The sequence below is a fragment of the Bombyx mori genome, chromosome 18 (assembly GCF_030269925.1).
Source record: "Bombyx mori chromosome 18, ASM3026992v2".
Classification (NCBI taxonomy): Eukaryota; Metazoa; Arthropoda; class Insecta; order Lepidoptera; family Bombycidae; genus Bombyx; species Bombyx mori.
Genome location: NC_085124.1, coordinates 11410584 through 11420455, shown reverse-complemented (window position 1 = coordinate 11420455; position 9872 = coordinate 11410584). Strand labels below are relative to the sequence as shown.

The 9872-nt window shown below is 37.5% G+C and overlaps 1 protein-coding gene across 1 annotated transcript in view; it reads right to left on the bottom strand.

The window, feature by feature from the left end:
• LOC101744991 (uncharacterized) overlaps positions 1-9872 on the bottom strand; it is a 133824-nt gene that overhangs the window by 72656 nt on the left and 51296 nt on the right. The window lies entirely within an intron of this gene.

Genomic DNA, 9872 nt, shown 5'->3' with positions numbered 1-9872 from the left:
CACGGCAGAAATAGGCAGGGTGGTGGTACTCACCCGCGCGGCCTCACAAGCGTTCCTATCACCAGTATTTACGCAAATTAAAATTTTGCGGGTTTGATTTTTATTACACGATGTTATTCCTTCACCGTGGAAGTTAATCGTAAACATTTGATGAGTACGTATTCCATTAGAAAATTTGGTACGCGCCTGGGATTCGAACACCGTTGCATCGCTCAACACGAATGCACCGGACGTCTTATCCCATAAGTCACGACGACTTCAGAGTTTTAATTCCCATCTCACTTTTTGATGCACATAAAGACAGTTATAAATTGGCAGGATTGTATCCTTTCAGTTAGTAAAAATCTCCTCTTAGATAGAATCTTGAAGATAAGTTTGTTTGATCATTGCTTGCTACACATTGAACATTGCCTTACATGCTATTGTTTTAACCACAGTCCGACACTGATATTGAAGAGATATTGAAGAAACCAGAATGGTTTCTTCAATATCTTGGCCTACACTGAAAAAAACTTTTTAATTTTGCGTTTTCTTTAAATTTTAATTCGATTATGGGGTTTAGTTTTTGTTAAGTTTTTTTTTAATTTTTTTTATTGCCGTTGTAGGCAGACGAGCATACGGCCCACCTGATGGTGAGTGGTTACCGTCGCCCATGGACTTCAGCAATTCCAGGGGCAGAGCCAAGCCACTGCCTACCGTTTAATACTCTCCACAAGCCTCGTTTGAAGAAGGACATGTCATAGCGCTCGGGAAACACCGTGGAGGGGAGCTCATTCCATAGCCGGAATAAGTTTTAAATTACTACCATTTCACATTAATATCAATAATTTTAAGTGTTTAAAAAAAATGGTACTGGTTTTTTACGCAATGTCATTAGCCTATACAACACTTTCATTTGTTCATGAGAATTACATTATTGCAAATCCTACTTTTTTGTTTGCTTTAATTTATATAAATTGAATAAAAAATCGACATAAAAATTTATCATTGTTGACGAGTCTCGTCATTCTATTAAATTAAAATACCATTCATGAAATCTATATCTATACTAATATATAAATCTACAGTGGTTTTTACGGATGGTCCGTTATAACTACTGAACCATTCATTCGATTAACTTGAAACTTGGTATCCATGTAGAAAATGCATGTACCTAATAGATAGGCTAATATTTATATGAGTGTTGTATGTCGTATTATTAGGGAGAATAATAATGACAATAAATAATAGTGTTAATTTTAAATGCCCAGCGAAGCGGGCGAGTACGGCTAGTAATTTTATAATACAGTCAAACCTGGATAAGAGAGAGTTCAAGGGAGCACAATCTCATTCTCGCTTATAGAGGTTTCTCACTAACCCGAGTTTCTCGCTAATGCTCCCTTTGAATTTCATTTCGCTATTTTCCGGATTCAAACGCATTCACTATTTAAGTTTATCACTTAATGACAGTACTTTAATTTTCCGTTTTGACATGATGCAGAACAGAACTTTTCTTCGCAATTGATTAACGATAAACTGAGTAAGTCCGACAAACAGGACGGTACACAGGCACACGTGTCCATTCGAAAAGAATGCGATAAAATAACAACGTTATTTAGTTCCACGAAATAGAATAGGTTCAATATTGACGAGAAAACAATTCAAAAACAATGGTAGGGAGTTCCACAAAAGTTAAGAATGAGTCATAAAATAGCAGATGTTAAATTTGTAATTTGTTTTTTCATTTGTTCCTCCTAAATAATATAAATAAATAAAGCTCGACTGTCGCTTATAGAGGTATAGATAAGTAGCAGTCTCACTTACGGAGTTCCATGAGGGAAAAACGACTCTCTCTTATAGAGGTTTCTGTTTCTCTCTAATAGAGGTTTTGGGAGCTTAAAATGACGGGTCCTGGCTATTACTCTCGCTTATAGAGTTTTCTCACTTATCCAGTTCTCACTTACCCAGGTTTGACTGTACTATGATATAATATAAACAATTTTTGAATATTTAAAACCAATATCACAGAACAGCCAAACATAGCCTTCCAGACATCTTCATAAAAAGAACATAAAATTGAACGAATCAATTTATTTAATCGAAACATAATAATTGAGAAATAAAAACCCAATAAACGTACTAAAAGTAGCAAAACTCGAATGTCGAGCGACGCGACGTAAGGCGATCTGTTTTTATCTTTGTCTTTTTGTATCGCGTGAAAACTGGTTGTTATCTTATCAGTCCTCGATAAATTATATGGATGTTATAATAAGAGTGATTTTCTGTACGAGCAGTTAGCAGTAGTGATATTATTACAAACAGGAAACGGTGCCATAAAAATAAATAACAGGGCGTCACTTTCTTGTGCTCAAACGTTTTGAATTTCTTTTAGGTGCATGATTAGTACGGAATAAGAAATTGTTACGGATCTATCTAGCCATTATTGAAACGTTCGCACCATAGATAGACGATAGAATTATCATTCCACCGAAAGGGCTGGTGGTCGTGGCGCCGACAACCGCCGGTCCGGCGTCCCGCGGGGGAGGAGGGTAATGGTTCATGAGTTCTGTCTCATGCTAGGTTTGGACGTTGGTTGTTGAGCGACAGGAGGCTTTAGTCGGTTCGAGTCCGACGTGCTCCGCCCACCATCCCCATTGGGGAAGAGGGAATAGACAATGGGGAAGAGGGGAAGAGGCAATGAGGCTCAAGTTGACAGCCCGGTGCTTTGGTTTGTCGCTGAGAAGCTCGCCGAATCCTCTCAATAAGTCGCGATTCTGATCCGGTGGTAGATTCAACAGAGCACTGCTCTTGCTAGGGCAGATGTTAGGAAATTTTACAGGCTGAGCCCACCCACCACAGGATTAAATCAGACAGGACAGGAACTGGGGGATAGATAGGCTAAAAAACGTAGCTCTATAACTGAGCAGCGTAGCATTGTCTATTTTACCTCTGTAACATAATTGAGGCGCAGAAACGAGTGACATGCATGTTCACTTTCGACGCGGCGAAGCGTTAGTGAAGGTAGCTAGCTTTTACCTTAGAATTTCCTAGCATAGCAACGCACAATAATACAGTAATACCGTTTATATCGTGGTCATTTTTCCAAAATCGTTGTCCATCTCAAGTATACCTTCTGATCGAAATGTCCGGTATGATAAACTAGCCAAGCAAATTATTTTTATTACGCTTTTTTTTTGACGGTTGTTTATTGACATTCGTACCTCAGATATAAAACTTAAAACCTAAACATTTCACTACTCTACCCTGTTCTACCTTTAAATAAGGTTTAGAATTAGTTAGTCAAATTTTTATTTCCACTGATATACATACCTATTTAAGCTCTGGTTTTAATATCATGAATATTTGATTGGTAGGTATTTTAAAACGACACCTTTATGAAACGTTGTGTTTGTGATTTCGCAACAGACAGACAGACAGATTTGATTCCTGGCTGAGTCTTTGCTCCTGGTTGAGTCTATGCTCGCCCACCTATCCTGGTGAAACTGAAAAGGCCTCAGGGCCACCAGTGATCCTTCAATCATAAAAAAGACAGATTTGGCACCTTTAAAGAAATTAATGACGATTGGTATAAAAAACGTAGGATTCAGTAGGTATCCGAGGTACGAGATTAATTTAAAAAATAAACGTGATATGATCATGACATTGTCGGAAGCCAAAATTTTCGATTTAATAAATGAGTATGAATGAAAAGAAGATAGACTGTCTGAAAAAGGATATGCAAGAGAAAGTTGTGAATGCAGAGATAACGTATGGTGATATCGTAGGATGCTGCACCCAACCCACATTATGGGCACAAGCACAAGAAAAAGAGTTCGTTAAGAGCTTTTTTTTCAGATTTTCGCTTTAACCATACAGGTTTTATCTTGCATTTTTTTCTTTAACCAACTATACTATCATATATTCTATGTATTATGAATATTATGCGAACCATTTCACTGGGGGCATGTATTGTGAGCTCGCATGGTAGTAGGATAAGACGGTAGAATAAGATGTGCTGTGCATTCGTATCTTGCGATGCACCGGTGATCGAGTCCCGGAGTCAAGTACTAAGATTCGAACACCGTTGCATCGCTAGATACGAATTCACCGGACGTCTTATCCTTTAGGCCGCGCCATTTACTTTGTAAACCAAACTCCAATAACCACTTCGTTCGTTCAAAATAATCATATGGAACAAAATATCCGTTCTAAGTCGTCTCCCGGCTCGATCTTACTCTCCACTTAAGGTACTCACAGAAGTCGTGAACCTATCACCTTGAGGCAAATCCAATTTAACACCACAATGTCGTACGAAGCAACCAAAATCTAAACATTTGTTTTGTAATGGTCTTCATTTCTACATTGAATACATAAGTAAAGAGAACTTCCTATCAAATTACAAAGGACGAGAGGGATTTAATGAAGCCCACCTTTTGTTAATAATTTGTAAGCGAAAGCGAGTGATGAGTTGGTTTTCCTCAAATTAACAACAGTTCGCGGATAAATACATTTATTTTGTACACGTACCAATTAACGTTACGTATAAAATTTCCTTAATTTTTTTATACCTAACGATATATTATTGACAACAGCAAATCTAAACGACTTTTTGTAAAAATCACATATTTTGAACAGCACGCAATGTATTTAGCATAATTAAAAATGATCTCGTTCGCGTAATCAATAGCGAATCACGAATCAGGCGGAGAGTCGTCCATTAACTACCGACTCATTACATTACTGGTAACCTAAAACATATTTCTTCCTAGCCGAGTCTTAGTCAATATTATTCATTGTTGAAATTAGGTTTTTATGAGTATTTATTATTCTGTAAGCAGCTTTGAAACTATTAAGTGAAAACCATGTCTTTATATAGCATTGTTAGGTTAACAAGATAACGGCCCGCTGGACTTAGAGTGGCTATCTGGTTGCCATCATAACGTGGATACGCTGCCAACTACTTTCCGAGATGAGGTCGAAACCTCAATTTTATTGTACAACGGTTGGTTGTACCTACCCGCGCGTGCTTACAGATAAACTTTACCAGTCACCGTCCTCACGAGCGAACTAACCCATAGACAGAGCCCACTGAGTTTCTCGCCGGAACTTCTCAGTGGGTCACGATTCCGATCCGGTGGTAGATTCTGCGAAGCACTGCTCTTGCTGGGCTATTGTTAGCAAAATCTCTCATGCTAAGCCCGTGAGCTCATCTACCCGTTCGGACGTAGCTGCAATAGCCTCTTAGGCCAGCGAATAGGTAGGGAAACAAAAAAGACAAGCCTTTCCAATACAAAGAACATTACTGCCCATGAATCAGTTTTACATCACCCACGGAAGATGCGGTTAGCCCTATTCTAATCCGGCAGCCAATGTGTCTTTAAGAGCTATAGCTACTATTGGTTTTGAAAACTATTTTCGAAAATTGTGCGAGTTTTTTCGTATTTTGCTTCAATGAAATAAACTTTTCCTTAAAAACCGGCACCACATTGTAGAAACGCTTAGTAACTGCGTGAAAATCGACAACGACCTTCACTTCCATATATTTAATGAGCACGTACTAAATCCGCGAATTCACACGTGATACACCGGTCGTTGCTTTGAAATTGTTAATTGAACTTCATAGAAATTTCGCTACAAGGAATCTCTGAATAGAAGGACCGTGGTGTGAGGCGCGGCGTCCAAAGCACCGGTAACAGGTTATATTTGAGTTTTCGTATGATTCGTATGACTGCAATGGATTGACATTTCGAGTTTAGTTACATTTATATATTTACTAACAATCACGCCACGTTAACTGGTCCCGTGATAAGTTCGTAAAGAACTTGTGTTACAAGTACCAGATAACGGAAATAAATGTAAGATTTTTATTATACACATACATATATTTAATATACATCCATAACCCTGGAAAAGACATTTATATTTATCATACAAATATCTCCCCTTGGCGGGATTCGAACCCGCGACCCCCTTGTGTAGTGACCATGTCACTTACCACTACACCAGACGGCATTGCCACCAAAGACAACCGAAAGTACGGCTCGTTCGAGTAGCTAACAAAATAACATATGTAGTTTAAAAAGCTTTTATTTATTAGGATGCAATTAGGTTATTAAAACAAAATTATAAAATTATTGAATTGTCGACGGTCCTTGATGGGTGTGCAAATTTTCAAGTGAATTGGACATCTTGAAGGCGGGGAAAATGACGTTTAAAGATTCTCTTAACATACACAAAAGAATACATTACAGCTAAGCAAAGTAAAACAAGCTAGGAATATAGACTATGTAGTTTAGTTGAATGTATAAACTTGCCGTTTATACATTCAACTAAACATAATGTAAAAGTCATTTTTTATTTTTATTAACCAAAATATACACCCATAGCTTGAGACATTTCCTATGTGCTCAAACACGGTATAACCAACACGATGACGGCTTACGATTATCAAAATGAATCCATTTTTCATCGCAAGTAACAATGCGGTTCAAAATCCCGTAATCAACATAAGGCATATCTTAAAGCGTTCGTCGCGTTGGTGATCGTTCAGTTTGTGCGCCACCTACTCATCAAGTTTTTTTACCTTCCCTATTCGACACAAATAGACCAATATAATTTTGATGCTAACATTTCAAGCTGATGCTAACTCAGCGGCAGATTGAGTATCGTCAGCTTCCATTATCACTTTTAATACGTCGTTGTTGACTTTAGTTAGACCAGCCCACTGAGTTTCTCGCCGGACTTTCTCCGTGGGTCGCGTTTCCGATCCGGTGGTAGATTCTGCGAAGCACTGCCCTTGCTAGGGCCAGTGTTAACAAAACTCCGGTTTGAGCCCCGTGAGCTCGCCTACACGTTAAGGAGAAGCTGAAATAGCCTCTCAAGGCTATCAGCATAGGCAAGGAAAAAAAGAGCAAGCACGGGGTTCATTTTTAGTTAAAAATTTACATGTTCGAGAAGCGTTCGAACTAATAACGGGTCGTGCGTGCGTTTGTACTGTTCACTCCGTACACGTCATTAATGTTGTGAGCCGTTTGTAGGCCTTGCTACCCGACGGAACTCGTATTCCAAAGCTATTCTTATTTTTATTGTATCCATGTCTATGAAAAACACACAAATTACAAAAAAACAAAGCACTAATAAAAAAACAAATGAGTGAATATGAAAATACTGTTCCAATTTTTTTTTAATTAAATTAGTTTGAATTTAGAATTTATTGGCAGCCATTCATAAATTACGTTTGAAATGTTCAGTTTTGTAAGTTGGAGTTTTGTTTTGTATCCATCCATATATGGAAGCAAAATAGATAAGTTCAATGTTCTCCTCCATCAGCCAGTGTTCTTTTTTTTATTTCCAAACTTGAATACCATGAATTTTTTTTGGAAATATATAATCAGTTTTTTAAAACATTGACAGCAAGATGAACGGGAAATACGATAATTCCAAATCTTGTCGTGATGTGGTGTGATGACTCGTAACTTCAATATTCGATCACTGAGCGAACACTATCTTGAAGCCTTCAACTAAAATCACAATATAATAATAATCCGAAACATCTCGCCTACAATTTCACATACAAAACTGAAGCCAGACACTCCCTAATTTGTAAAAGGGATTTGCTATGATTACTCTGGCTCGAACATAGAACTTCGCAAGTAATTTATTGCCAAGGACTCTCTGGTAACTTAGTCAAAACGTTACGTTCGCGTGCTTTCCCGAATTATTACAATGGATATCGATTGTAATTGTAATATGGATTAGATATTTTTGCGGTGTGATTTCGTTGAGCCACACTGTTATTGTATGAGCGTGAACTTTTTTTACTGGTGTTTTTTTTCCTACCTATGCTGATAACCTTGAGAGGCTATTTCAGCTTCACCCTCTCTCTCTCTCTCTCTATACCTCTCTACGTTTACGGGAGTATCGTGCTTCATTTTTCTTTAACTGGGAGTTTTTTCTCTAATATTTTATTTAAACCTCTCTGTTTCATAGGCTTATTCATTTTCAAGCCAATCGTATGCTTGTAGAAGTATTAACGGCAGCATAAGAAATATATACGGATAAATTTCTATAGGCATTAATATATACGATGATATTTTTACCCTCGCTTATCCTATTAAGTCGAATCTTCGGAAATCTGTTGTTAACACTTCTTATACATTTTATATATTTAGATGCTGAATCAGATCGGGACGCAGCAATTTTTATTTAAATACCAAAAACAGGTACCCGAAGCGAAGAATTAGTGAACGACATTAGCCGCTAGCAACCCGAGTGAAATTTGAACAAAACAAACTGAGAGCATCATTTATCAATAATCTCATTATCTATAATACTAATATTATAAAGCTGAAGAGTTTGTTTGTTTGAGCGCGCTAATCTCAGGAACTACTGGTCCGATTTGAAAAATTCTTTCAGTGTTAGATAGTCCATTTATCGAGAAAGGCTGTAGGCTATATAAAATCACGCTAAGACCAATACCAGCGGAGCACCAATAAATAATGTTTCAAAATCGTTTTTTTTTTCCTTTTGAGAGCTTCCGCTGCGTGCGCTGCAGAAACGGTTAAAGTTTCGATAAAATAATGTAAGACAGAATTGTTCCCCTTTAAAACATCTAAAAAAAAGTCCGCGACATGTGTTGGTTCACTATAACGTTTTTTATTCTAACCAAATTTATTCTAAAATAAAGCATTATTTGTGAACTATTCCACGCGGACGAAGTCACGGGCAAAAGCTAGTATAGATATAATTACCTAAAATTGCCCTAAAAAAACATCAAACTTTATCTCTAAGTACTTTGTAGGCAGAGTGTTAGCAGATCATTCTCGAAAATTAAGATTAAGTAAAGATTTTTTAAGTAAAACTTTTCTAAATAAGTCCCACGCAGGCGTTCGCATCTTGCCGAGCCAAATTAGATTATAAATCATGAATCTCCAAGGTTTGAACGATATTTGAAAGTAATTAACCATAACAACTATTAGGCTTGGCTCAACTAAGCTTGTGTGACCAATGTCTTATTAACTTACACCCTTTAAATTATTACACGTCCCGTACATATTGATAAGGTATAAGATAATAATTCCCCTTAATAAAATGAAACGCTATGTCGAACCCACGTAATGTGGGATAAGGCCTAAAAGAAGTCCTGTACATTTTGTTTGCAAAATCCTTTCGTTTATTGTAAAGAGAAATATCCCGAAAATTCCAACAGACAAGTACAAGTACTTAATAATCGAGTTCAGTCACCTTTTATCCAAAGAGACAGTCGAAACATAAGAAAGACATGGTCGAAATTGAAATGTGTCTGTATTTTGTACATTGAAAATATAACTCAAGACTATGATGTGATTCGTGGGTATCTAACACCGATTTACCATTTTTCGTCTCATTGTAAAGCACAAACTGCCCTAAAGATTGTTTGAAAACCGCTGAAGTTTTAGATGTTGCTACAATCGCGGAAACCGCAGTTATTGTCGATGCAAATCCGTCTAATTTATGGGGAGATTATTTTGCGTTTATTAACCTAATTTAATGCTAATGACATTATGGTATACGGCTTGTTATAATAAACCAAAGACTTAGGTAGAACTTCGCGTAGACTACGCACAAGCTAATCCTCACAACCGGACTGCAAGTACTGTGAGTTAAACGATAATAACGCCTTCAGTGTGTGAAGCAGTGTTAAAGTGTCTGCAGAGGGACTTCGGTTCCCTCTGTATTTTATACCGTATGTTCCATGGGGAGTGCTCTGAGGAACTGTTTGAGATGATCCCTCATCTCCTTTTTATCATCGCACCTCCCGCTATCGAAGCAGAGTTTATCCATATGATCTGGAACCGCTGCGTTCATCGACAGTGCGTTTCCAGAGGTATTTTTTGCCACGTACCATTCGGTTA